The sequence below is a fragment of the Ambystoma mexicanum genome, chromosome 3p, assembly GCF_040938575.1.
Source record: "Ambystoma mexicanum isolate Mex_15411 chromosome 3p, UKY_AmexF1_1, whole genome shotgun sequence".
NCBI lineage: Eukaryota > Metazoa > Chordata > Amphibia > Caudata > Ambystomatidae > Ambystoma > Ambystoma mexicanum.
Genome location: NC_090925.1, coordinates 1261343962 through 1261369557, shown reverse-complemented (window position 1 = coordinate 1261369557; position 25596 = coordinate 1261343962).

Genomic DNA, 25596 nt, shown 5'->3' with positions numbered 1-25596 from the left:
ATGATGCTCATTAATGCACCACTGTTCCAACATTCACTCTTGGACAGAAAACCTACATTTTCACCAATGTACACATGGACCTTTATCGGGGGAGCAGGATCGCAAGAAGAAGTGGTTGGTTCCATCTTCACCTCCACACAAAGCTCTTGAGAAGATCGTGTTTGATAAAATTCTATCAAGAGACCTAAAGGTACTCACAGAATTCTGTCACACAGGAGATTTGGAGGTGTTCCACAATATGTGCATAAAGTCCAGGCCCGAGAGATTGCATTTCGGCATAGATGGGATGCGAAAAGAAGCAAAAAATGGCTGGTCAAGCCAATATATCAGGAAATGGAATTCGATTTTGTGAAAGATCTCATTTTGAATGTGTTGGACATACATACTCATGGAATCGCTTATGATTTTGTTCCGAGGACACATACATTGCCACAATACATTGCAAACGTGCCCTGTTCACCGAAAGCAGACCTTGTGGAACAGTTCACTTCCCGGTTCAAATGATTAGCAGCTATTTATTTGTTCAACAATGTTTATATAAAGTGTCCAAATAAAGCATCCAAATAGTCTTTTGAAATGTATCCTCTTTGTCAATTTCTTTTGCAACAAGTGCCTTTTGGAGGATTCCATACAGTGTAATGCTGTGCTTTCACACTTCCCGCTTTCGTCGAGCTCTTGTGGGTCCTTCACTGATCGGGGAGAGTCAGATGGATATGTGTATGAAAGCAACTTTGGGGTTCTGCAGTTGCCTTCCCAAACATGTGTCCAAATAGCTGAATGACTACTCGTCCCACAAAGGAATAGGACCTAGCTAAGATAAGATAGTTGGCACGCAAGAACTACTGACTGTAAGCAAAACAGCACATCAAAGGGTTTTGTTGGTGAGAAATAGGTTCATTCTGAGCTATGGGTTGTTGCTATTGGATGCCTTATAACAGGGGCCGATCTTTGATTTGCGGCCCTCAGAGTCTTACGATTCCAAAAGCATTGGGGGTAGGTGTCAGTGTTACCAAAATATATGACCACTCCTGATTCGGTATATGGGAGGTGAAGTTGAGGTGGTGCGGGGTTAGGGTCTGGTGACCAGATGCGTTCAAAGGGAACAGGGGTCATGGGTTCAGGGGACCGCAACCTGGCAGGAGGGGGCTGGAAGGGGCATGAGACAGTGAGCAGAGACGGATTATGCACTAAGGTTGCAGCAGGGCTTGCTCTGACATTCTCGTACCAGCACATTTTGTCAGGGCTCAAGACTCGCTACTTGCAAAAAATGTTTACGTGATTGCCCGTGTGAACAGGAGACGGGCTGAGCTGACAGGTGGTGTGGGCTGCGAGAGTGCAAAGTTCTCCAGAGGGACATTATAAATAAGGCATTTGGAAGTAAACTAACTGTAACTATTTTCATTAAAAAAAGTAAATCATTAGAAATTTTGCGCGCCATTGGTGGATGGCAGCAAACAATTTATTTGTTTTTCAAAATTATTTCAAATGCCACTGTGGTCTGAAGGACTATGCGCTCCCATTGGGAGTGAAGGTCAGTGCCTTTGAATTTTGCTTGTGAGCTGACTACACCCACACATCGTACACAGTATAAGGTTCGATTGTTTTTCGTCCTTGGATGAAAGGGAGGATTCCAAATGGAATGAATGAAGGGAGGTGTGCAATACCATCAAATATGATAAGGTTCAGCATTCCAAAACTGGACAAAGGAACATGTAATTTCATTTCATGAAAATTTGTTGATCTGAACAGACGCTATGTGTTACGCTGAGAGAATGGAAATGCTGAATATTATGTAAGTTGTACTGTAGACGATTTTATAGACGAATGAGTCAAGGTTTCATTTTCTGACCGTTATTGCTGGCTTACATTGTAATAGGTTGTTGTTTGTGGCAAATTGCAACGACACGCAAAAACAACCTATGTGTACTTGTCTTTGTCCCAGGCACAAGGGCAGTCCTGCATCGAAATGCATGAAGTCCACACCTGGGTTCCCCGAGGTTCCACCAATGCCAAATTCTACGCTAATATTTTGTTAAAATGCCCTCCATGTGTTCTTCGAATTCTAGCGTCAGCTTCCGCATCCTATTGCGAGCTAAACATACTCCATAGCACTAACCTCTCAAGCAAATTGTAGACTACTTTCCACAATGTTTTCTCTGTGTTTCCATTGTTTCACATTTGTGTTCATCATTAGTTTTCACACGGTGCAGAATTCATGGGTAAATTGATCACTTATAATAAAGAACAGCAACTGAGACACATTTCTGTTATGTTTTCCACACAGCTACATCCTGCTTTCTGCGAATGTCATCGATTCCAGATACCAATTGATGGCGTCTTTAGCCGGCAGCTGCAGATACACTTAAATGGCTGGATAACTATGACGCTGTTTTGGGACGATCGCCCCAGGCCGATATGCCCTTTCGCGGTACCAGCGATAAGGAGCAATCTGACATTGTTTACGGTGGCCAAGTGCCAAGCTGATGCCGAAGGCTTGCAATTCACGGTGCGTCCAATGTGCTTCTTATACCCAAAAGGAACACTGTGTGACTCACGATAAACATTTGTGGATCGATAACAAAGAAAGAAATTACCAATATGGTTGAATATGGCAATCGCTGGATGTTCTCGGAGCGTTTATTGTGAAATAAAAGTACATTTAAATTGCAGAGTATTGCGATTTCCTTTAAAAATATAGTATTGTATTCAAAATTGGGAGGATGTGTGTTGATATTCCGGGTTCTGCGTCAACTGACGTCAACACGTCAGTGATGACTGGGCACGTTTGGCTACGCTGCCCAGTAACGTCATGGAGAAAGGCGGAGAATATCGCTAGGTTCGGTGATATCAGCCACAGGGGTGGAGGATATGATTTAGTCCCGCCAGGGCAGTTCACCTTAGGGCGGTGCAGCAACTAATAAGATTAGCACAAGATAGCCGCTCCCTGCTGCCTGATTTCACATGTGTAAAACTGAGGAAAACTACGTTAAGGTGCATAGGAAATGTTTGTACGATTGATCAACATATGCTTAAAAACACATGCCCGAACGCTCAGAACACTAATATTTTTGAGAGCACTATTCCTTTAAATAAATGTAACGCTCACCTGATTCCCGTAGAGGCGCCGGTCTTGACTGGGCGTATACCGTATCTTCAAAGGTGATGTGTAACACACGGCTGGCTCTTTGGGCTAGACCTCTGTGCACTGTATGTCTGACTCGAAGAGTAAGATGTCTGCAGATAGAAAATATGGGCTTAATGAACTGGGGTTATTGGGTGCCTCTCTCCTCTTCCCTTTCTCTTCTCCTGTAGAACCCCAAAGGTTAACACCCTCACCTTAGGTAAGTGAACGCCGAGCTCTCCATCTGCCTCGGGGCAGGGTGCCGTAACCAGTTTCTTCACTGGATAAGGGTGCAGGCCTCTTGACCTCAGAGGACTGCTGTCCGTCGTTAACTGCACGAAAGGTAAGTTCTGGGCACTTCAAATGTCTTAAAAGTCTTTTGTAATGATATCTCTTGTTTTGCAGGGTTCTGGCGATGGCGGATGGCGGATGGCGGGCTGATGAGAGTTGTGGATCGAACCCGCGTGAGCAATCGAAGCGCCTGGAAGCACGTAAGTAAGCGCTTGTAGCCTGCTTCACGATGCGCACTAACTGTCCCTTTTATCTTGCAGGTACAAGTTCGGAGCTTTAGAGAAGCTGAAGGGTGCTGGAATACCCAGTGGATTTGGCGTGGGAAGGAGTAATGGCACGTGAGTAATAAAGTTGCCCAATGTCTTTAAACGCACCTTCTTTTGTCTTTCAGATGCGGGATTCAGCGCCGAAGGCCTCCGGAGCGTGCAAAGAGCTGGTAAGCTTTTGTCTTTCAGATGCCAGAATGCAGTGCAAAGACCTCCGGAGCATGCGAAGAGTAGGTAAGCCTTTGTCTTTCAGATGCCGGAATGCAGCGCGAGGCGTTGGTGACAGCCGATGGACCAGGTAAGAGATGCGCTGCCACTGAAGACCGTAGTGCTAACCTGTTCTTTCTTTGTCTTTACAGGTGCTGCTGAAGACTGTCTTTACAGGTGCTGCTGAAGACTGGATTCCAGGATGGTAAGCCTTTGTTCCCTTAGGCCCAGGATCAGAAGCAGAAGACACGATGAGCGTTCTGCTGCAGAGAATGCAGAATAACTCAAAGCAAGATTCATCCATTGGGTGTGGTTTAAATAACCTCCTGTAGTGCTTAGGTGTCTCCTTCCACAGCCACGCCTAGGTAAGAAAAGAGTTCCTGCTTTCCAGAAGAGTTCCAGTGTTCTGAACCTAGGGAGTGGCTCCTGCCCCACCCAACAGGAAAAGAAGTCCCAAACAGAAGAGGATCAGGGGTTCAACTGGCAGGTAAGTAAGCAGCATGGTCTGCTGCAGGTAAGTCCACCCAAGCATTATGAGCCCGCCGCTTCCAGCGCTGGGACTGGGCATCTTTATGAGCCTGGTGCCACTGGCGCCAGGACAGGGTCCAAAAGGACCCAATTGGGACTGGCTGGCACTCGGAACCAGGGTTATGGGTCTGCTTCCACGGGAGTCGGGCAAGTCCTGATCTTTTGGAAGCAGAGATCATGACAGCACCCCCCCTCAAGGCCCCTCCCAAACCGGGCTTCTCCGGGGGTTTGGGCTTGTTAGGAAATGTTCGATGAAATCTTTTGATTAGACGAGGCGCGTGGACATATTCTGCAGGTTCCCAGGATCTTTCTTGGGGACCGTAGCCTTTCCAGTCAATCAGGTAAAATAGTTTAGATTTGGAGATCTTGGAATCCAGGATGCTTTGACTTCAAACTCGAGTTCTCCATCAACTAGAATAGGTTTTGGAGATGTAGTTAGTCGGGTTTGAGGTTGCACGGGTTTTAATAGAGAGACGTGGAAGACCGGATGTATCTTCATGTGAGGGGGCAAGTCCAACTTGACCGCTACTGGATTTACTATGGTAGTGATGGAATAGGGACCAAGGTATCTTGGGTTGAATGTGCGTGGTCCTTTTAGAGGTAGATATTTGGTGGATAACCAGACTTGATCTCCTACTTTATATTGGGGGGCTTCCTTCCGATGTTGGTCTGCTCCTTTCTTGTATTGTTCTTTAGCCCTTTGAAGGAGAGAAACGGCTTCCTTAAAGGCTTGGGTGATTGTAGAATGCAGGTGGTCTACTGCTGGTGTTCCAAGATCTTGGAGTGGATCCAACTCCGAGGTTCGAGGGTGACTACCGTATAAAAGAAAAAACGGGGTCTTCCCAGTTCCCGAGTGGACAGAGTTATTGTAGGCATATTCGGCTATCCAAAGGATATCTTTCCAAGTTTTCTCAGTGTGTTGTAGCATGCAGCGCAAATACTGTTCCAGAGTTTGATTGGTCCTCTCGGTTTGTCCGTCGGTTTGAGGGTGGTGGCTGGTCGAAAGTCTCACATCAATTTGAGCCGACCGACAGCAACTTCGCCAAAAATGAGAAATAAATTGACTACCTCGATACGAAATTAGAACTGAAGGAAAACCGTGCAGTCGGACGATGTTTTCGAGAAATTTTCGGGCCAGAGTTGCTGCTGTTGGTAAGCCTTTGAGTGGAATGAAATGCGCCATCTTGGAGAATAGGTCCACGATTACTAGGATCGTATTGTATCCGGAGCATGGAGGTAGATCGGTGATGAAGTCCATAGAAAGCGTATGCCAAGGGCGAGGCGGGATGTCAATAGGGCGTAAGAGGCCGGCTGGTTTTTCCTTTTGACTCTTGTTTTGGGCGCATACTCCACAGGACATTATAAAGTCTCTGATATCTTTTTTCCAAGACGGCCACCAGAAGTAGCGCTTGATCTTTTCCGAGGTCTTGGTCATACCGGGATGTCCTTCCATTAAAGAATCGTGATAACAAGAGATTACCTTTTTCTGTAAATCTGTGCTGGGCAGGTATAACCGTTCTTGGAAATATAATAGGTTGTCCTTCACCGTAAAGTCCTTTCCCTGCAGATGCCAATTCTGTATGTTTGCTGGAGTTACCAGTAGCCTGGCTTTATCCTTAACTTCCTCTATGGATTGTGCGGCGATTACACCTAGAATTCTTTGTTCGGGAATGATAGGTACAGGTTTAGGATTGATCAAATGTTCTTCCACTCCCATCCGAGAAAGGGCATCAGCTTTACCGTTTTTTGTACCAGGTCGATAGGTAATTATGAAGTCAAACTCGGCAAAGAATAGTGCCCAACGGAGTTGCCTAGAGGATTGAGCTTTTGCGGTTTTCAAATATTGCAGGTTTCGGTGATCTGTAATCACAGTAACGGTGTGTCGGGCCCCCAGAAGATAATGCCGCCAAGCCTTAAAGGCGGACTTGATAGCTAGAAGTTCCTTATCAGTAATAGTGTAATTGATTTCAGGAGGCGAGAATTTGCGGGACCAAAATGCCACGGGATGCAACTGATTGGTTACTGGATCCTTTTGTGATAGAACTGCCCCCATGGCAAGGCTCGAAGCATCAGTTTCAACGACGTAGGGGAGTTCTGGGCGAGGATGTTTTAAGATCGGTGCAGAGATAAATCTAGTCTTCAAATTCTGGAAAGCTTGTTCCGCCTCGGTAGACCATTCAAAACGTTTGTTTTTCTTTAACAAGGCGGTGATGGGCTGGACTATTCGAGAGAATTCGGGGATAAACCTGCGGTAAAAGTTAGCGAAGCCTAACATGCTTTGAACACCTTTTATGGAGGATGGTGATGGCCATTTCAGAATTGCATCGACCTTCTTTGAATCCATACGCACTCCGCTAGGTGATAATATGAATCCCAAGAATTCAACTTCAGTCACGTTGAAAACACATTTTTCCAACTTAGCGAAAAGTTTGTGTTGACGCAATCTTTCGAGGACCATTTTCACGTGTTTCCGATGTTCAGATTCCGATGAAGAATAAACGAGGATGTCGTCAATGTAAACAACAACACACACATCTATGAGCTCTCTGAGGACATCGTTCATAAAATATTGAAAGGCGGCCGGGGCATTGCAAAGTCCGAAGGGCATGACCTGATATTCAAATATCCTATACTTGGTGCGGAAGGCCGTCTTCCATTTATCGCCCTCTTTTACTCGTACCAAGTGGTAAGCTCCTCTAAGATCAAGCTTTGTATATATGCATGCTTTTCTGACTTGGTCCAGGAGTTCAGGGATCAAAGGTAACGGATATCTATTCTTAACGGTGATCTGGTTCAGGGAGCGATAATCTATAGAAGTTCTAAGGTCTCCTTCCTTTTTTGGAACGAAGAACAAAGCTGAAGAAGCAGGGGACTTGGAAGGACGAATAAACCCATTTGCCAGGTATTGATCCAGGTATTGTCGAAGGTGAAGGTTCTCAGGCTCGGTGAGGGCATAAATTCTACTACAAGGAGGAGTAGATCCAGGTATCAGGTCTATCTGGCAGTCATGAGACCTATGAGGAGGTAGAGAGTTAGCCTGATCCTTCCAGAAAACATCTTGGTATTCTACGTATTCGGGAGGTAACTGGGGAGTCTCTGAAGAAATTGCTGCCAGTGCAACACCAGGTGGAGGGTGACAAGTAGAGACACATTCTGGAAACTGGACCGTTCTTGCTCGCCAATCGATCAGAGGATTGTGTTTCTCTAACCAAGGTATTCCTAGAATAATCTGAAACTGAGGGGCCTTGATCACATCGAACACGATCTTCTCATGGTGTCCATCTTGACTTACTAGCGTCACCTCTTGAGTGGTATGCGTTACTGGCCCGGAGGCTATCTCCGTACCATCCACCGTAGTAATGACGTCCTTTACAGCCTTGGGACAAAGAGTTAGATTCATCCTCAAAACCATTTCATGATCCACATAATTGCCGTTGGCACTGCTGTCGACGTAAGCTTCAATTGCATGTAATCGATCCGGATTATCAGGGCTAATGAGGACCATAGGCATCACGAAATGCGAGGTCACGGAACTGGTTTTCACGCTCGGCAAGAGGACCTCTATTCTTGTCGGGCGAGGTCGTTTCCCTGCTCAGAGTTCGTAACTTTGGTAACTGCAGCTCCTACTGCCTTCTTGGCAGGTTTCACCGGACAGTCTCGAAGAAAGTGCCCTGAGTTTCCGCAATAGAGGCATAATTGCAACTGTTTTCTCCTTTCCCGCTCCTTTTGTGTTAGAGGACCTTTCAGACCCCCTATTTGCATGGGTTCCCCGGAGTCTACTCCTTTGGAAGGAGTTGGCGGTTTGGAAAATACTCGAGCATCAAACTTGGAACGATCGGCCTTCCTGTTCTGCAGTCTGTGATCTATTTGAACGACTAAGTCTATATAGTCCGAACAATCTTGTGGGGGATTCACTACTTGGGCTAACACATCTTTGAGCTCTCCACGTAGACCTCTATAAAACAGCGTAATCCTTTTGTCCTCAGGCCATTGAGTTTCCACTATCAGTCTGTTGAAAGACGCAATATAAGCCAAAAGGTCTTGATTACCTTGTCGCAACGAAAGAAGCTCATTGTCCAAGGCCTGCCCCTGTGAATGTCTTGCGAACAGTTTTTCCATACTGAGCTGAAAAGCTTGAAAATCATGGAGGACCGGATCATCTTGATTTACTAGAGGGATCGACCAGTCTGCCGCATTGCCACTAAGGTACGAAAGCATGAAAGCTACTTTAGCTTGGTCAGTTGGAAAGGCTGCTGGCCGGCATAAGAAATGCAACCGGCACTGATTGATAAATACTGCAAACCTCTTTGGGTCACCAGAAAATCGTTCGGGCGGAGCCAGAGGTACATTCCCAGGTAGGTTGATCTGCACTGGATTCATAGAGGATGTAGAAGGAAGATTTCCCCCAGATGCGGGTAACGGGGTCTGTCCGGCTTGTGACTGTAGCAATTGTCTAGCGAGATCATCTGTTCGCTCCTTGGAAATAATCAGTTACCTTCTTAGAGCGTTCGTTTCCTGACGGGCTGCATGCACTTCTGCCCTTAGTTCCCCAAGTAACTGGGCTAGCTGGTCGGTATCCGAGGTTTCCATAGCGCCTGGACGGGAGTTTTGTGGTACGCTTTGCGTTCTGTAACGCTCACCTGATTCCCGTAGAGGCACCGGTCTTGACTGGGCGTATACCGTATCTTCAAAGGTGATGTGTAACACACGGCTGGCTCTTTGGGCTGGACCTCTGTGCGCTGTATGTCTGACTCGAAGGGTAAGATGTCTGCAGATAGAAAATATGGGATTAAGGAACTGGGTTATTGAATGTCTCTCTCTTCTTCCCTTTCTCTTCTCCTGTAGAACCCCAAAGGTTAACGCTCTCACCTTAGGTAAGTGAACGCCGTGCTCTCCAACTGCCTCGGGGCAGGGTGCTGTAACCAGTTTCTTCACTGGGTAAGGGGAGCAGGCCTCTTGACTTCAGAGGACTGCTGTCCGTCGTTTACTGCACGAACGGTAAGTTTCGAGTAATTCTAATATCTTTAAAGTCTTTAGTAATGATGTTTCTTGTTTTGCAGGGTTCCGGCGATGGCGGATGACGGGCTGAAGTGAGTTGAAGATGGAGCCCGTGTGATGAATAGAAGCGCCTGGAAGCACGTAAGTAAGCGCTTGTTGCCTGCTTCACGATGCGCTCTAACTGTCTTTTTATTTTGCAGGTACAAGTTCGGAGCGGCTGCAGGGTGCCGGAATACCCACTGGGTTAGATGTGGAAAGGAGTAATGGCACGTGAGTATTAAAGTTCCCCAATGTCTTTAAACGCACCTTGTTTTGTCTTTCAGATGCGGGATGCAGCGCCGAAGGCCTCCGGAGCGTGCGAAGAGTTGGTAAGCTTTTGTCTTTCAGATGCCGGAATGCAGTGTGAAGACCTCCGGAGCGCACAAAGAGTAGGTAAGCCTTTGTCTTTCAGATGCCGGAATGCAGCGCGAGGCGTTGGTGACAGCCGATGGACCAGGTAAGTGAAGAGCTGTCACTGAAGACCGTAATGCTAACCTGTTCTTTCTTGTCTTTATAGGTGTTGCTGAAGACTGGATTCAGGATGGTAAGCCTTTTTCCTTAGGCCCAGGATCAGATGTAGAAGACACGATGAGCGTTCTGCTGCAGAGGATGCAGAATAACGCAAAGCAAGATTCATCCATCGGGTGTGGTTTAAATAGCCTCCTGTAGTGCTTAGGTGTCTCCTTCCACAGCCACGCCTAGGTAAGAAAAGAGTTCCTGCTTTCCAGAAGAGTTCCAGTGTTCTGAATCTAGAATCTAGGGAGTGGCTCCTGCCCCACCCAACAGGAAAAGTAGTTCCAAACAGAAGAGGATCAGAGGCTCAACTGGCAGGCAAGTAAGCAGCATGGTCTGCTGCAGGTAAGTCCACCCAAGCATTATGAGCCCGGCGCTTCCAGCGCTGGGACTGGGCATATTTATGAGCCTGGTGCCACTGGCGCCAGGAGTGGGTCCAAAAGGTCCCAATTGGGACTGGTTGGCACTCGGAACCTGGGTTATGGATCTGCTTCCAAGGGAGTTGGGAAAACCCTGACCTTTTGGAAGCAGAGATCATGACAATAACAGACCAATTGCAAATGGTGAAACTCCATTGATGGGTATGTTTCATTTTGCAAATGAAACCAAACAGGGCATTTGAAACGTTGATGTACTGGGAAATGTCACTTGGGGCCTTAGCTCCTTATTGAGCGACACCAGAGTCTGCATGGGTGGACCTGCATGCTATGGAGGAGATTAGACTTGAACCAAGAGGAATCAATGTAATTGACACGGGAATTGGAATACAAATTCCAACAGAACATATCGGATTAATTGCCCTTCGACTCGGGTTAGCATTGAGAGGAATCCAGGGACTGGGAAGGATACTTGATGCAGATTATCAAGGAGAAATAAAAGTGATCCTAATAAATAGTGGAGAGAAAAGGCTACCTAGCCATTAAGGTGCTAGAGTGGCACAGCTGATTATTGTACCTGTGAAATGGTAAAAAAAGGGAGAGCCACCCACTGTGGTAACTACATGTGGGCACAAAGGTTTTGCCTCATCAGACAAAATGGTTCCAGGAGCAAATGTTTGGGTTGAGAAACCTAGTGGCCCACAAGTTCTGCCAGATGTAATTGCGGCAGGGGAGGATCAAGTGGTTCTAGTAATGGAACCAGGAAAGAGGAAATGGAGCCACATTCCCGATGACAAATGTTATTTACGTGAGTGATGTACTTCACTGATATCTTGTTTTTTCTGTCATTTATTTTTCCAGACCCTCTGTGTGATGTTTGCGCTTGTGCATATGTGTAGAGTCCATTCCGGAGGGTCCGGGGACATGCAAAAAAATGTGGTGAATATCTCCATCCTGCAACTGAGTCCGCTTATCTGGATGACGACTAGTGGCTTTGATGTTACCACATTACCTGATGCCCGGATGACTGCATTGTACCGTGGCTTTTTTGAGAAAACGTTGTGGACATCGGCGTGCTGATTTGCTCTCTTCCGCAACTTCCATGTCTTTTGTGTGGCATGGCTATGCTGCGACTGTTGAGCAGCCTGAGCATGTATGGTTTTTTCTAGCCCTTCAAGTGTTGAATATCTCACACTTTTGCCTAACTGATGTTCATGATGCTGCGAACTTGCTTTCAACGTGTCTTGTGGCCGTTCCTATGCTGGCCCCTGTGCTGTGACACGTTTTTGGAGTACTGCATAATGATTCTGTGGTGGAGGACTCTGATGTGCAAAATTCTTTTTCTGTTTATGAATACTGCAAATGTTGTGCTGACACTGAACGCAAATGGAGAAATATGACGCGTAATGCCACCTACAACGTTACTCCGGCTGACGTCTGCTTTATAATAACTTGTGATCCTCGACACATTGGAAAATGCCAACAACTTGACTTGACAGATGAAAGAAGTGGAACTGATTTTGAGAAGCGTTTATGTGCACGTTTTAATGATGTTTCTAATGCCATGTTGTTTAATTTTACTATTATAACTGCCAGCCATCTTCGACATGTGAAACTTCCAACGGGTTGGTTATTTTCCTGTGGTAACTTTACCTACACTTACATTCCTGTGAATATTTCTGTTGGTCCTTGTTCCTTAGCACGACTCAATTTGATGATGTTTCCCTTACAGCTTGCGATTAATCGGGCTACCCGTTCTGTTCATCATTTTGGCTTGTCGCAAGATTGTGATTCTAATGGTGTCTGAACCTGAAGTTTTAGCGCTTGCTTTTTCTTTAGTGGGTGTATGGGGGTTGGCTGCTGGTGGTTATAAATCCTTGATTAGATTAGCCTGTGTTGTGGATAAAGGGCTTAATGAGACCTCTCAGGCTTTGACAGAGCTGCTGTTGGACAGCAGAAATTTGAGAAAGGTTATTTTGCAAAATAGGGCTGCTATAGATTATTTGTTTTTGAAGCACAATTTGGGTTGAAATGCCATTGAAGGAATGTGTTGTTTTGATTTGAAAGATCGTTCTCGTTCTATTGAGAAGCATGTTGGTAGTTTGAATAACCTGATTTCCCAAGTCACTCAGGATCAGGTTAGAGGCTGGTGGGATCAATTGTTTTCTTGGATTCTTGTGGTGTTCCGCTATGCTTTTATTTGTATCTTTGCAATTGTATTTGTTTTGGTTATTTGTTGTTGTATTTCTTGTATTCCCAATTTGATTGGGATGTTTTGTCAATTTCAGAAACCATCTTTTGTTTCATCAGGATATGGTAGTTGATTGTCCAAAGGGTGGATTGCAGTGCGTGTGCAAAAATGAGTTAAAACATGACGCCAGTGCGCAACCATTTTGGACATTCACTTCCAAACCATAATGAAAGTCTACATTTCTGTGAGCTCAGTTAGAAGGCAGACATGAGTTCTGCAACGATTGTGATATTTTAGTGTGAAGCAGATGAGCTGATTATGGAGGACAGGTTTCGCATTGTTCACTCAAGGACGAGCCAAGAGGGGCGTCAGAGATGGGCAGGTGCATTGATAAGGGGTGCTGGGAACAAGCATGCGAGAGACAAGCTGGGCTTTTTGACTACTGTCTGGATTTTTCTGCTCTTGCCTCCCATGCTTGCTGTCTGCTCTTTGGCCGGGGGCAGTCTGCAACTTATGAGGGGCAGGGATTTGTCCCTCTTAAGAAGAGAGGTGTCCCGAGAGGAGACAGTGAGACTTCATCACCCGGGGTTCCAATTCTCTGAGAGGAAGGACGCTGTCATGCATGCTGGACATAGTACCCCTGGACCTGGTCCAACATCTTCACGCAGAATGAGTTATGCTCATAGAACTGCTAGACCGTTCTATTCTAAATGGAGATTGTTTGATGCACTGCCGGTAAAACGACGTCTGCATTATTCACGTCGTTAAATTCACGTGATTTAGGTTAGTCACGTGTGTTTTGGCAGTACGTTCATAAGCAGCGTGAATACATCGCTCGCTGCTTCTGATTGAACCATTATGGCGTTTGGTAGCTGAAACCCTTGATCTGCGTCCTCGCATTTTCTTCAGTTACTTACTTGGCTTCTTTGGCGTGTTTCCTTCCACACGCGAATTCCTGGAGCTGCTGTCTGGAAGTTACAGGTTGGCCGCACTGTCTGCGTGCTCTTCAGTCGCGTATATTCTGACACGCGGGTTCCTGATTTCTTCGCATGCTGCTTTCCTGACTACGTGAAGTTGGTCGCATGGAAATCCCACCCGGACGCTGTTTCCAAGCGCGGCTGTCCTGGGCTGCGTGTACTTTGTTCGTGGGTAATTCACACGCGGATTTTGGAACTCTTCAGGTACGGCTGCTCTGACTGCGTGCACTTCTGTTTGCTTATCGCCCGCAAGCTACTCTACTCTTTACACGCTGTGGTCCTAGTTGCGTGTCCTTGTGTTGCATGTGAATCCTCACGCTTGCAAGAGCGGCTGTCCCGGCTGTGTGAACTCTGTCGCGTGTAAACCCACACGCAGGCTTTTTGCTCACGCTTGCAAGAGTAGCTGTCCCGGCTGCGTGAACTCTGTTGCGTGTAAACCCACACGTGGGCTTTTTCCTCACGCTTGCAAGAGCGGCTCTCCCGGCCGCGTGAACTCTGTCGCATGTAATCCTGCACGTGGGCTTTTGAACTCTGCTTAATGTGTAATTCCACACGCATACTATTCTTTGCTTTGGAGTGAATCCCTGGCACCTGTGAGGAGATAACAGGTGGACTCAGTTCATCTTATTTCTGTTTCTATGTGGGAAAGGAAGTATTTCTTTTGAAGGTGATTGTGCACAGTACTTTGGACGCTATTCTGTCGGCATCTAGCGTGAGCCTCTTGCCGTTCGGGATAAGTCTCCCTTACTAACCTTCCCTTCCTTTTTGTTGTTTCAACTCCTGGATTTCTTCAGAGACTTGGTGAAGACTTCCATTCTAAGCCCACAGGTCAGTGTTGTTAACTAGTGATATTGCTGTTCTATAGTCGGTTGATTTGGGACAATTTCTTATGATACTTTATTTATCCTAGGCTGACTTCCTATAAAGCTCCCTTTCCAGTGATCCCTCTCTCTGCCTGTTTCTTCGGTCAGAGACTGGTATCATTTGGAAGGTCTAATTTGACTTCACTACTATCAAGTCGTGTGAATAAGAATCCGGAAGAGCCCTACCAATTGTATCCTTTTTGGTTACCGTATCCTTTTCAAAAGATACCTTGGTGATTTATGACAGAATCAGAAGCCATGGAGGGTACGGATCCTTTAACTGTCTTGACTCAGTTAATCACCGATTTGAGAAATGAAATGATTACAGCACAGGACATATTACGGCATTGCATGGATGTTATGCAAGACGCCATTCATGCCAGTCCTCAGGGAGCACAGGCTCCAGTGGCCACTGCATCTGGATCTGGGACATCGGCACCTTCACAAGAGACTCTTAAAGTAGTTATGCCAACACAGTTTCCTTTGGCTCCCCCGGAAAGGTTCACAGGTGATCCTAAAACCTACAGAACCTTTGTCAATCAGTGCCGACTCCATTTCCTGTGCAGGCCTAACTCGTTTACCGATTTAACTACAAAAGCTGCATTCGTGCTTTCTCATTTGGGGGGTACAGCTGCTGCTTGGGCTAATCCTTTATTGGAATCAAACAGTCCCTTTCTTTACAATTGCGATGATCTTCTGGCTGCTATGAGTAAGGTCTTTGATATGCGTTACGCCACTCAAGCCACAGATCTGGAGTTGCTAAGTCTGCAACAAAGTAGTCAAACTCTGTTGGCTTACATAGCCAGATTCAATCAATTAACAGCTGAAACCCAATGGCCTGAAGACAAGAAAACAGCTGTTTTTTACAAGGGTCTTTCAGAAGAGCTAAAAGACACCTTGTCTACGGTCCCTGTGGTTCCTACAGGGTTCACAGAATTTCTCGATTTGATTCTACAAATCGATGCTCGAAGAAATGCTCGCAAAGGAGAGAGAAAACCTTTTTTGCAAACACCGGTTCGTCCAGAGGCACCGGCAGCTTCCACGAGTGACCTTGAACCAATGCAGATTGGTGCCGTGAGAGGCCAGTTATCTAATGCAGAGAGAGAGAACCGGAGAAAAAACAATTTATGCATGTACTGCGGTTCATCTGAGCATTTACTGGTGGCATGTCCCAAGAAACCAGTTAAGCGTTCGGAAAACACCAAAACTCGACAGTAACAGGAGTCCCTGTGTCGAGTGCTACATCGGACTCCCATACCATTCCAGCGTACGCACCTATAGTTGTTGAGGTGACGTTACGTTTTGCTGACCAAGAATTAGTTTCCAGGGCTATGGTTGATTCCGGAGCCACAAAAAATGACATTGATATTACGTACGCTAAGAAATGTTCTATACCCCTTGTAAACAAGAACAAACCTGAAACAGTTAATACTGTAGATGGGTCAGTCTTGATTTCACGTATGGTAACCCAGGAAACTGTACCTATTCAGATGACTTTATCAAATGGTCATTCAGAGGAAATGATTTTTAATGTCATTGCGGCTCCGCAGTACAAACTATTGCTTGGTCTTGCCTGGTTGACTCTTCATAATCCAACCATTGACTGGGTTACGGGATTGATCCAATATCCTTCCAGTTATTGCAATGAACATTGCTTTGCCAGTCAAGAGGTATTAACCAAATCACATATTTTGGCCTCTATGGAGGGCGGTTCCACTATCAATGTGGTACATCAGATCGGTACACCTATACCAAGTGAATATACGAAATATGCTGATGTTTTTGACAAAGGCCAGGCAGAACAGCTGCCTCCACATAGACAGTAGGATTGCCGGATTGAACTAATTCCTGGGGCTAAAATCTCTACTGGTCGTGTCTACTCTTTAACTCCCAAAGAAGATGTCCTGAAAGAATACATCGATAAAGCTCTTGATATGGGATTCATACGGCCATCCCAAACCCCTTGTTGCCTTCCCATTATTCTTTGTTCCAAAGAAAGAGCGATATCTAAGGCCCTGTATTGATTACAGAGCTCTTAATGACATCACCATAAATAACCAGCACCCTTTACCATTGATAAATGTTTTGTTAGATCAGCTAGGTACTTCTATGGACTTTTCTAAATTGGACTTACGAGGAGCCTACAATCTGGTTCGCATTCGTGAGGCCGACGAATGGAAGACCGCTTTCAAGAGGCGGTACGGCCTTTATGAATATCTGGTGATGCCCTTTGGCCTCTGTAACGCTCCGGCCACATTTCAGTTTTTCATGAACGATATCTTCAGGGACATGATGGATTAATTCGTGGTGATCTACTTGGATGACATATTGATATATTCATCATCTTTCCAAGAACATGTTAAACATGTTTCTGCTGTCCTACAAAGGCTCAGAGAGACAAACTTTTTGTTAAAGCCGAGAAATGTGTCTTTCATACACAAGAAGTTAAATTCCTGGGTTACGACATTACCAATCATGGTGTTCGAATGAGCCGTTCCAAAGTGAAGGCCATATTGAATTGGCCCATTCCAAATAATGTCAAGTCACTACAGTCATTCCTCGGTTTTGCAAATATTTATGGCAGATTTATTCGTTCTTTCTCCAAAACAGTGGCCCCCTTGACTGTGTTAACTAGTTCCAAAGTATCATTCTGTTGGAACCAGAACACCCAAGCCTCTTTTGAGATGTTAAAGGAAGCATTTACTACTACACCTGTACTTCAACATCTTGATCCTGTTTGTCAGTTTATCATTGAAGCGGATGCTTCCAGTGTCGCTATAGGAACTGTACTATCGCAAGTTTGTGCAGAAACCAAGGAAGAGCATCCAAGTGCTTTTTTCTCCCGTAAGCTAACTTCATACGAACAGAACTATACCGTTACTGAGCAGGAATTGCTTGAGATCAAGGATGCTTTCCGAGAATGGTGACATCATCTTCTTGGGGCCAAACATCAGGTGTGGGTGTACTCTTATCATTGGAATCTTCAGGCATTCAAAACTAGGAAATGCCTTACGGCTCGACAGGCCAGATGGCATGTGTTTTTTGCTCAATACAATTTCCAGATTACTTATCGCCCTGCCAGACAACATGTCAAATCGGATGCTTTATCCCGCATCGGTGAGGAGTTGAAGGAAGAACCACCGGTGCAAAATATGTTGTTGGCAGACCATGTGATATGTAGTTGTTCTGCACAACCTTCCCTAAAATGTGAATTACAGGAATGGGTGAAACAAAATCCCCGATTGGTTCAGGAACTGAATCTAGACATACACAACGGTTTGCCTTTCACACAAGGGGTGCTTTATCTACCAACAGTTACCACCCCGAACAAGGCTCTCAGTTGGGGACACGATTCCTTGATGGCAGCCCATCCTGGACAGAAGAAGACCCTAGAGCTGCTCAAAAGATGGTGTTGGTGGCCTTCCATAACACGAGATGTTATAGATTATGTTTCAACATGTTTGTTATGCATCCAATGCAAAAACACTCCCGGCAAACCCGTGGATTTAATACAATCCTTACCTGTTCCTCACAAACCATGGGAGATGATATCGATGGATTTTGTGGTAGAACTCCCAAGAAATAATGGTTACAATACCATATGGGTGGTGGTGGACTACTTTACGAAATTGGCTCTTTTTGTTCCCTGTATTGGGTTACCAACAGCTGCTGTCCTAGCTGACCTATTCATCCGGCATATATTCCGGGTTTTTTGTCTACCTTCAGTGATAATTACCGACAGGGGCTCTCAATTTGCATCACGTTTTTGGAGAGCACTAACCTCAGCATTACTAATTGATGACAGGATGTCTAGTGCGTATCACCCCCAAACGGACGGACAGACTGAGAGGGTCAATAGCACTATGGAACAATACCTGCAGTGTTTGTGTCTGCTGTTCCAGTCAGACTGGGTCAATGTCCTGCCGGCAGCGGAGTTTGCCTACAATAATTCCTACCATAGTGCCATAGGTACTTCACCTTTCTATGCTCTGTATGGGCAACACCCGCAATCCATTCCTTTGAATTCCGGTTTGTCTATGGATACTCCTGCAGCAGTTTGTAATGTCAGAGATCTAAAGAGTCTACAGACGAAGGTGAAACAGCAATTGGAGCAGGCTAAAAAACGAGATAAGACCTATGCTGATGCTCATCGAGTCCCTGCACCAGTTTACAAAGCAGGCATGAAAGTATGGCTTTCTACTAAGAACTTGAGGATACCTGGCAAAAAGAAACTGTTGCCTAAATACATTGGGCCATATGAAGTGATCAACGTGATTAACCCGGCTGCTGTCTGTCTGGCATTGCCAAAACGATGGCGAGTGCATCCAGTATTTCACGTGTCACTCATCAAACCATGCTCCGATGCTACTAGATTGCCTATACGGCCAGTTGCTGTTTCTGTGAACGGTTCGGACGAATTCGAGGTACAAGAAATACTGGATATGAGACTACGTTCTGGTAGGCTGCATTATCTGGTGGACTGGAAAGGCTATGGTCCCGAAGATAGGTCCTGGGAACCTCTTTCCAATATCCATGCTCCTACTTTATTAAGAAAATTCCATTTGAAAAGGGGAGAGGCTGCTCTTTTGGGGGGTGGCACTGTCATGCATGCTGGACATAGTACCCCTGGACCTGGAACAACATCTTCACGCAGAACGAGTTATGCTCATAGAACTGCTAGACCGTTCTATTCTAAATGGAGATTGTTTGATGCACTGCCGGGAAAACGACGATTGCATTGTTCACGTCGTTAAATTCACGTGATTTAGGTTAGTCACGTGTGTTTTGGCAGTACGTTCATAATCAGCGTGAATACGTCGCTTGCTGATTCTGATTGAACCATTATGGCGTTTGGTAGCTGAAACCCTTGATCTGCGTCCTCGCATTTTCTTCAGTTACTTCCTTGGCTTCTTTGGCGTGTTTCCTTCCACCCGCGAATTCCTGGAGCTGCTGTCTGGAAGTTACAGGTTGGCCGCACTGTCTGCATGCTCTTCAGTCACGTGTATTCTGACACGCTGGTTCCTGATTTCTTCGTATGCTGCTTTCCTGACTACGTGAAGCTGGTCGCGTGGAAATCCCACCCGGATGCTGTTTCCAAGCGTGGCTGTCCTGGACTGCGTGTACTTTGTTCGTGGGTAATTCACACGCAGATTTTGGAACTCTTCAGGTACGGCTGCTCTGACTGCGTGTACTTCTGTTTGCTTATCGCACGCGAGCTTCTCTACTCTTTACACGCTGTGGTCCTAGTTGCGTATCCTTGTGTTGCGTGTCAATCCTCACGCTTGCAAGAGCGGCTGTCCCGGCTGCGTGAACTCTGTTGCGTGTAAACCCACATGCGGGCTTTTTCCTCACACTTGCAAGAGCGGCTGTCCTGGTTGCGTGAACTCTGTCGCGTGTAAACCCACACGCTGGCTTTTTCCTCACGCTTGCAAGAGCGGCTGTCCCGGCCGCGTGAACTCTGTCGCGTGTAATCTTGCACGCAGGCTTTTGAACTCTGTTGAACGTGTAATTCCACACGCATACTATTCTTTGCTTTGGAGTGAATCCCTGGCACCTGTGAGGAGATAACAGGTGGACTCGGTTCATCTTATTTCTGTTTCTACGTGGGAAAGGAAGTATTTCTTTTGAAGGTGATTGTGCACAGTACTTTGCACCCTATCCTGTGGTGCACCAACCCGGTTTCTAGCGTGAGCCTTGTGCCGTTCGGGATAAGTCTCCCTTACTAACCTTCCCTTCCTTTTCGTTGTTTCAACTTCTGGATTTCTTCAGAGACTTGGTGAAGACTTCAGTTCTAAGCCCACAGGTCAGTGTTGTTAACTAGTGATATTGCTGTTCTATAGTCAGTTGATTTGGGACAATTTCTTATGATACTTTATTTATCCTAGGCTAACTTCCTATAAAGCTCCCAGGCCCTTTCCAGTGATCCCTCTCTCTGCCTGTTTCTTCGGTCAGAGAGTGGTATCATTTGGAAGGTCTAATTTGACTTCACTACTATCAAGTCGTGTGAATAAGGATCCGGAAGAGCCCTACCAATTTTATCCTTTTTGGTTACCGTATCCTTTTCAAAAGATACCTTGGTGATTTATGACAGACGCTCCGCTCCAGGCCCCTTTAGTTGAAGCGTGATCTCTCTGCCTACCTGCCTTGGGACTGGGTGTTGTTGTCTTGGCTGAGATGAAGTTTTCTCCTACAACTGCACTGACAGTGATGTATATCTATCATACTTGTCCTCGTTTATGTATCCATGTATAACCAGTTGCATTTATTTGATAGTTATCAGTATGCTTATGAAGTGTGAGTAAAGGGCCTGTAAAGAGCCAAATATTTTCTAACTAATGGTCTGAGTGTGCATTATTGCCTTCCTGCGTACAAGAACTTTTAGTCTGTGTAATTGGGTGAGTAATTCTAAGTGCATTACACACGTCTGAAAAGAAGAACAAGTAGCTATTTCCCATTTGAGAAACGTACCCCAAATACTGGGAGAGAGCAAGAGGTTCTCTTGTCTAATGGGAACTAGCCTGCTCACAGTGAAGCAGCTATTTCCCATTTGTGAAAATGACCTCCAACTACAGGAAACCTAGAGGTGCCCTAACCCCAGGAGAACAAGAGGTCCTCTCGTCTGATGGGAACTAACCTCGACACAATGAAGCAGTTGCTTCCCATTTGAGAAACTGACCCATAAACAACTCCTTTAAAAGTCTTCCTCAATTGATTCAGGGGAAGGGAATTAAACCCTGGACGCAAGGATTGCTTTGTGGGAATTATACATTTTAACTTTTTCACATTTTTTCATTGAATTGACAGCAGAAACATTTACCTTATGCACTTTGATTGTATATGTTTGTGTGAAGATCAGATAAATTTGGACACAAGTTCCTCTTTTTTAATTTTTTGTTTGCTCAGTAGGGATATTTTCATTATGATAGGGACAGACAGGCGTTTATCTGAAAACTACACCTTTGTGTCTGTCTCTCATTTCTGACCTCTCACACTAAGCACACCTCTTACAGTGTGATCGGTCTCAGTGGGTTGTCATGTGGTCAGCCCTTCATTCTAAGGGTTCTAGGTGCTTCCTATTTCCAGAATCGGTGTCAGCAAGATGCCTGGTTTCCGTAGTAACAGCCCTGCCTTACTTGAGCTCTTTTTCATTGTCTTCATTGAGGAGGTGTAGGAAAGGAATGTTATCACAAGTATGACACTGACACAATGGGTACAGTGTGTAAAACCTTTATTGAAATTTTTGGGGCTGGGGAAACTCCTGCTTTTCCCTATAACTAAGATGGGAGTAGTCCCGACCATCAAATAATAAATAACGCACTCCTAGTGGAGTCTGTCAAATCAAAATGTCCTATGCTAACAAAACCTAATGCCTGCCCCATCTCTTGTACAAAAAGTGTAAAAAGGAGAAATGTATGCAAAAGGGAAAGTCAGTGTTCAAAAGAATAAATGTGGTTATCCAGCTCTCTTCCCCATGTTAGACCTCACAGAGTAAGGTTGTCCCTGTAGGCATGCTGACAAACTCTGGCTCGGCTTCAAACACAGTAAACAGTTCCAAAACGTGGATCCAAGCCCACCTGGCCTTCCACATTAAAGTCTCTCTTCCTGACTTCCAAAATTAAAGTTTCAACCAAAAAGTTCACAAAGGTCCCCCTTTGTTGGGCTCAGAACTTTTACCACAGTTCACATAGGCCCCCCTCTGTCATGCGCAGACCTCTCATGATAAAGTTCAACACAAATTTGCAAGGGAGCTCCCTTCCCCAAGCTTATTATACTTTGTGTCTCCCTCAGTCAGGCTCAGACCACTTTCGGATGTCGAAGACTTTCGACTGTGCGTGGCTTTCTTTACAGACCACCGCAGTACCACTTTGACTCAAATTTCACGGTTTAACTTTCACTCTTCCCTTCCCTAGGAATTGATCTTCTTTATTTCACTTTTACTGTTCATTCGCTTTATCGCTTCAAACAATGTGTAACGCTCACCTTGGCTCTGCAGGGGCACCTGGGAACCTCTTCTTGGATGCACTGGTAGGGCTGGACTTCTAGGGTGTGTTTTCTGAAAGGGAATGCACCAGGATGTTAACAAAGGGATGTGTATGAATGAACCACCATCCACCCTGTACCTCCCAACCCCCCACCCTCTGAGGCCCTTTCTCTCACCTGCTTTAGGAATATATGGAGCTCTCCATCCTGTTAATCTTAACAGGGGTGCTTTTGATGTAATCAGTTGCGTCACTGGCTTTTGGAGTACCACCCAGACCTGCTGTGGCAAGAAAGTCTTTGCGTGCATATCCCCTTGGGTTGGTATGCACACGTGGCAATACTTCTTGTGCGTGTGCTTAAGTGCTGCGGCCTTGTCTGCGCCTTTGATTGCCTTAATTGGCCTCAGTACTCTTATCTTGACGCGCTAAGTCAAAGGCATCTTGTTGTCTTGTATTTCAATGTTCTAGCCGCTTTTGAAGCGCTTTACTAATGTTCTTGTTGTTTGAAAGCGCTTTATAATGCCCTTGGTTCGAGCGCTTTATAATGTCCTTGGTTCGAACATTTTATAAATGTTCTATTGCCCTCCTTGCTGAAGCGCTTTATGAATGTCCTTGTTGCCTTCCATTGAAGCGCTTTCTAATGTCTTTGTTGCCTTTTGTTGAAGCACTTTGTAATGTCCTTATTTGAGAGCCGCTATGCAGCCGCGGTATTCCTTCCGCACAAACCTCTTTCTTGTTTTCTTCCTAGAAGCTACTGATCCGTGAAGCCGTGAAGAAACCAGTAACGCAGCGTGAAGATGGCTGGAAGCAGCTGGTTACTGAAACGAAGATACGTGGAGCCGGAGATTCCTGGAAGCTGCTGCGTCTATCGGAGTGGAACGCGTGAAGTTGGACGTCGCTGCAGAGATGATCAGGATTCAATCAGATAAGCAGAGCTGGGGTCGTAGGGTCTGTGATCAGGAATGCCTTTAATCAGATATGCTCTTCTTTTTGCAGGATTGGTGCCGGGAGCGTCACGCTGCATTAGCAGAACGACGCAAAGCAAAGGAGCTGGACCTGGGTAGGGCCTTAAATAGTCAGCCACACCCAGCCACGCCCCAAAAGACTGGCCTGCTGCCTCCATGTTAGGGGAACCCAGAAATGATAGCAGGAATGGCTGCCCTGAGGTTAAAAAAGAGTCCCTCATTAACCCTTGACTGCCTGTTCTCCATTAACCCATGAAACCACTGCTTTCATTAGGTGCATGGCACCAATCACGCCATGCCTGCACCCACATTGTCCCTGCTTGTGACTCAATCCAGGGCCCCCTGTGTTTAAGAGGTCTTCGTGTGTATGCCTGCTTTGACACTAGTACAGTAGAGTTGGGGCAGGGAACCATGGTCGTGACAGCACTCCCCCCCAAGGCCCCTCTTAAGGATGAACCTGGTACCCCGGGACCGGGCTTAGTCGGGTAGTTGTTATGGAACCTTTTGACCAATCGGGGTGCATGAACATGATCACTAGGTTCCCATGATCTTGTGGGCCATACTCTTTCCATTCAATTAAGTAATACAGCTTGGACCGTATCATCTTTGAATCCAATACCGCCTTCACTTCATAATCAGGTTCCTCATCTATGAGTACTGGGGCAGGATGGTTCATTAGACGAGTTTTTGGTCGTACAGGTTTCAGGAGCGAGACGTGGAATACAGGGTGAATGCGCATGCTAAAAGGTAGATCCAGTTTCATGGCGACTGGATTTACAATTGTCTTGATGGTAAATGGGGCTAGATACCTGGGGCAAAATGCTTTTGGTCCTTTTGTAGGTACGTGTTTAGAGGCAAGCCACACAGCATCTCCAACTTTGTATGTAGGGACTTCCTGGTGGTGTTGGTCCGCAAACATCTTCTGTCTTTCCTTTGCAAGAACAAGTTGCTCGGAGGCTTCTTTGAGAGCCTTACTGATTCTGGTATGCAAAGACTTCACGGCAGGCATTTCCAATTCTTCTGAGACATCAAAGTCGGAGGTCCGTGGATGTTGACCATACATGATGTAAAACGGGGTTTCACCAGCCGCTGTGTGCTGTGAATTATTGTATGCGTATTCCGCAATCCATAACATCTCCTTCCAAGTCCCTTCAGATTGGTGAAGCAGACATCTTAGGTACTGTTCGAGTGTCTGATTTGTCCGTTCGGTCTGACCATCTGTTTGAGGGTGATGGCTGGTGGATAGTCTTACATATATTGGCAACAAGGCACAACACGTTTTCCAGAACTTGGATATAAACTGACTCCCTCAATCGGATACCAGAACTGATGGTTGCCCATGTAGCCGAACAATTTGTTCCAAGATAACCTTTGCCAAAGTGGATGCCGTAGACAGACCTTTCAGAGCGATGAAGTGTGCCATCTTTGAGAATGCGTCCACAACTACCAGAATGGTGCTGTAACCATTGCAGGGGCGTAGTTCGGTGATGAAGTCTAGACTCAACGTATGCCAAGGACCAGGGGGTACCGTTAGTGGATGCAGTAACCCCACGGGTTTCTGTTTCATGCTTTTGTTTTGTGCGCAAGTTCTGCATGCTAATACATATTGGGTAACATCCTTTCGCCAAGTTGGCCACCAGTAGTTTTGTTTAACCTTAGTCAATGTTTTGGTTAACCCTGGATGGCCTTCCAATAACGAGTCATGGTAATTTGCAATGATTTGTTCCTGGTGGTATTTCAGTGGCAGATAGAGATGTCCCATGTGGAATGCCAGCCCATCCGTGACTGTGTGCTTGCTCTCAGTCGAGACCCATAGTCGCAGATCCTTAGCGCTCAGCTGATTTCGTATTTCAGTCCTCAACTCATCTGATGGTGATGTGGTTGTAACACCCAAAACCTTGTCGTTGGGTATAATGGCAATTGGTTCGGGTGCTATATATGGGTCAACCCCCTCCCCCAGACGAGATAGCGCATCCGCTTTACCATTGCGCACGCCCGGCCTGAAGGTGATGACATAATCATATTCTACAAAGAACAGTGCCCATCGTAACTGGCGTGACAACTGAGCTTTAGCAGACCGTAGGTACTGCAAGTTGCGATGGTCAGTGATGACCGTGACTGTATGTCTGGCCCCTAAGAGGTAATGCCTCCATTCCTTGAAGGCTGCCTTGATGGTGAGGAGTTCTTTATCTGTGATGGCGTAGTTTCTTTCAGCGGGGGACAGTTTTTTTGACCAGAATGCAACAGGGTGCAAGTGTCCGGTTTGAGGATTTCTCTGTGC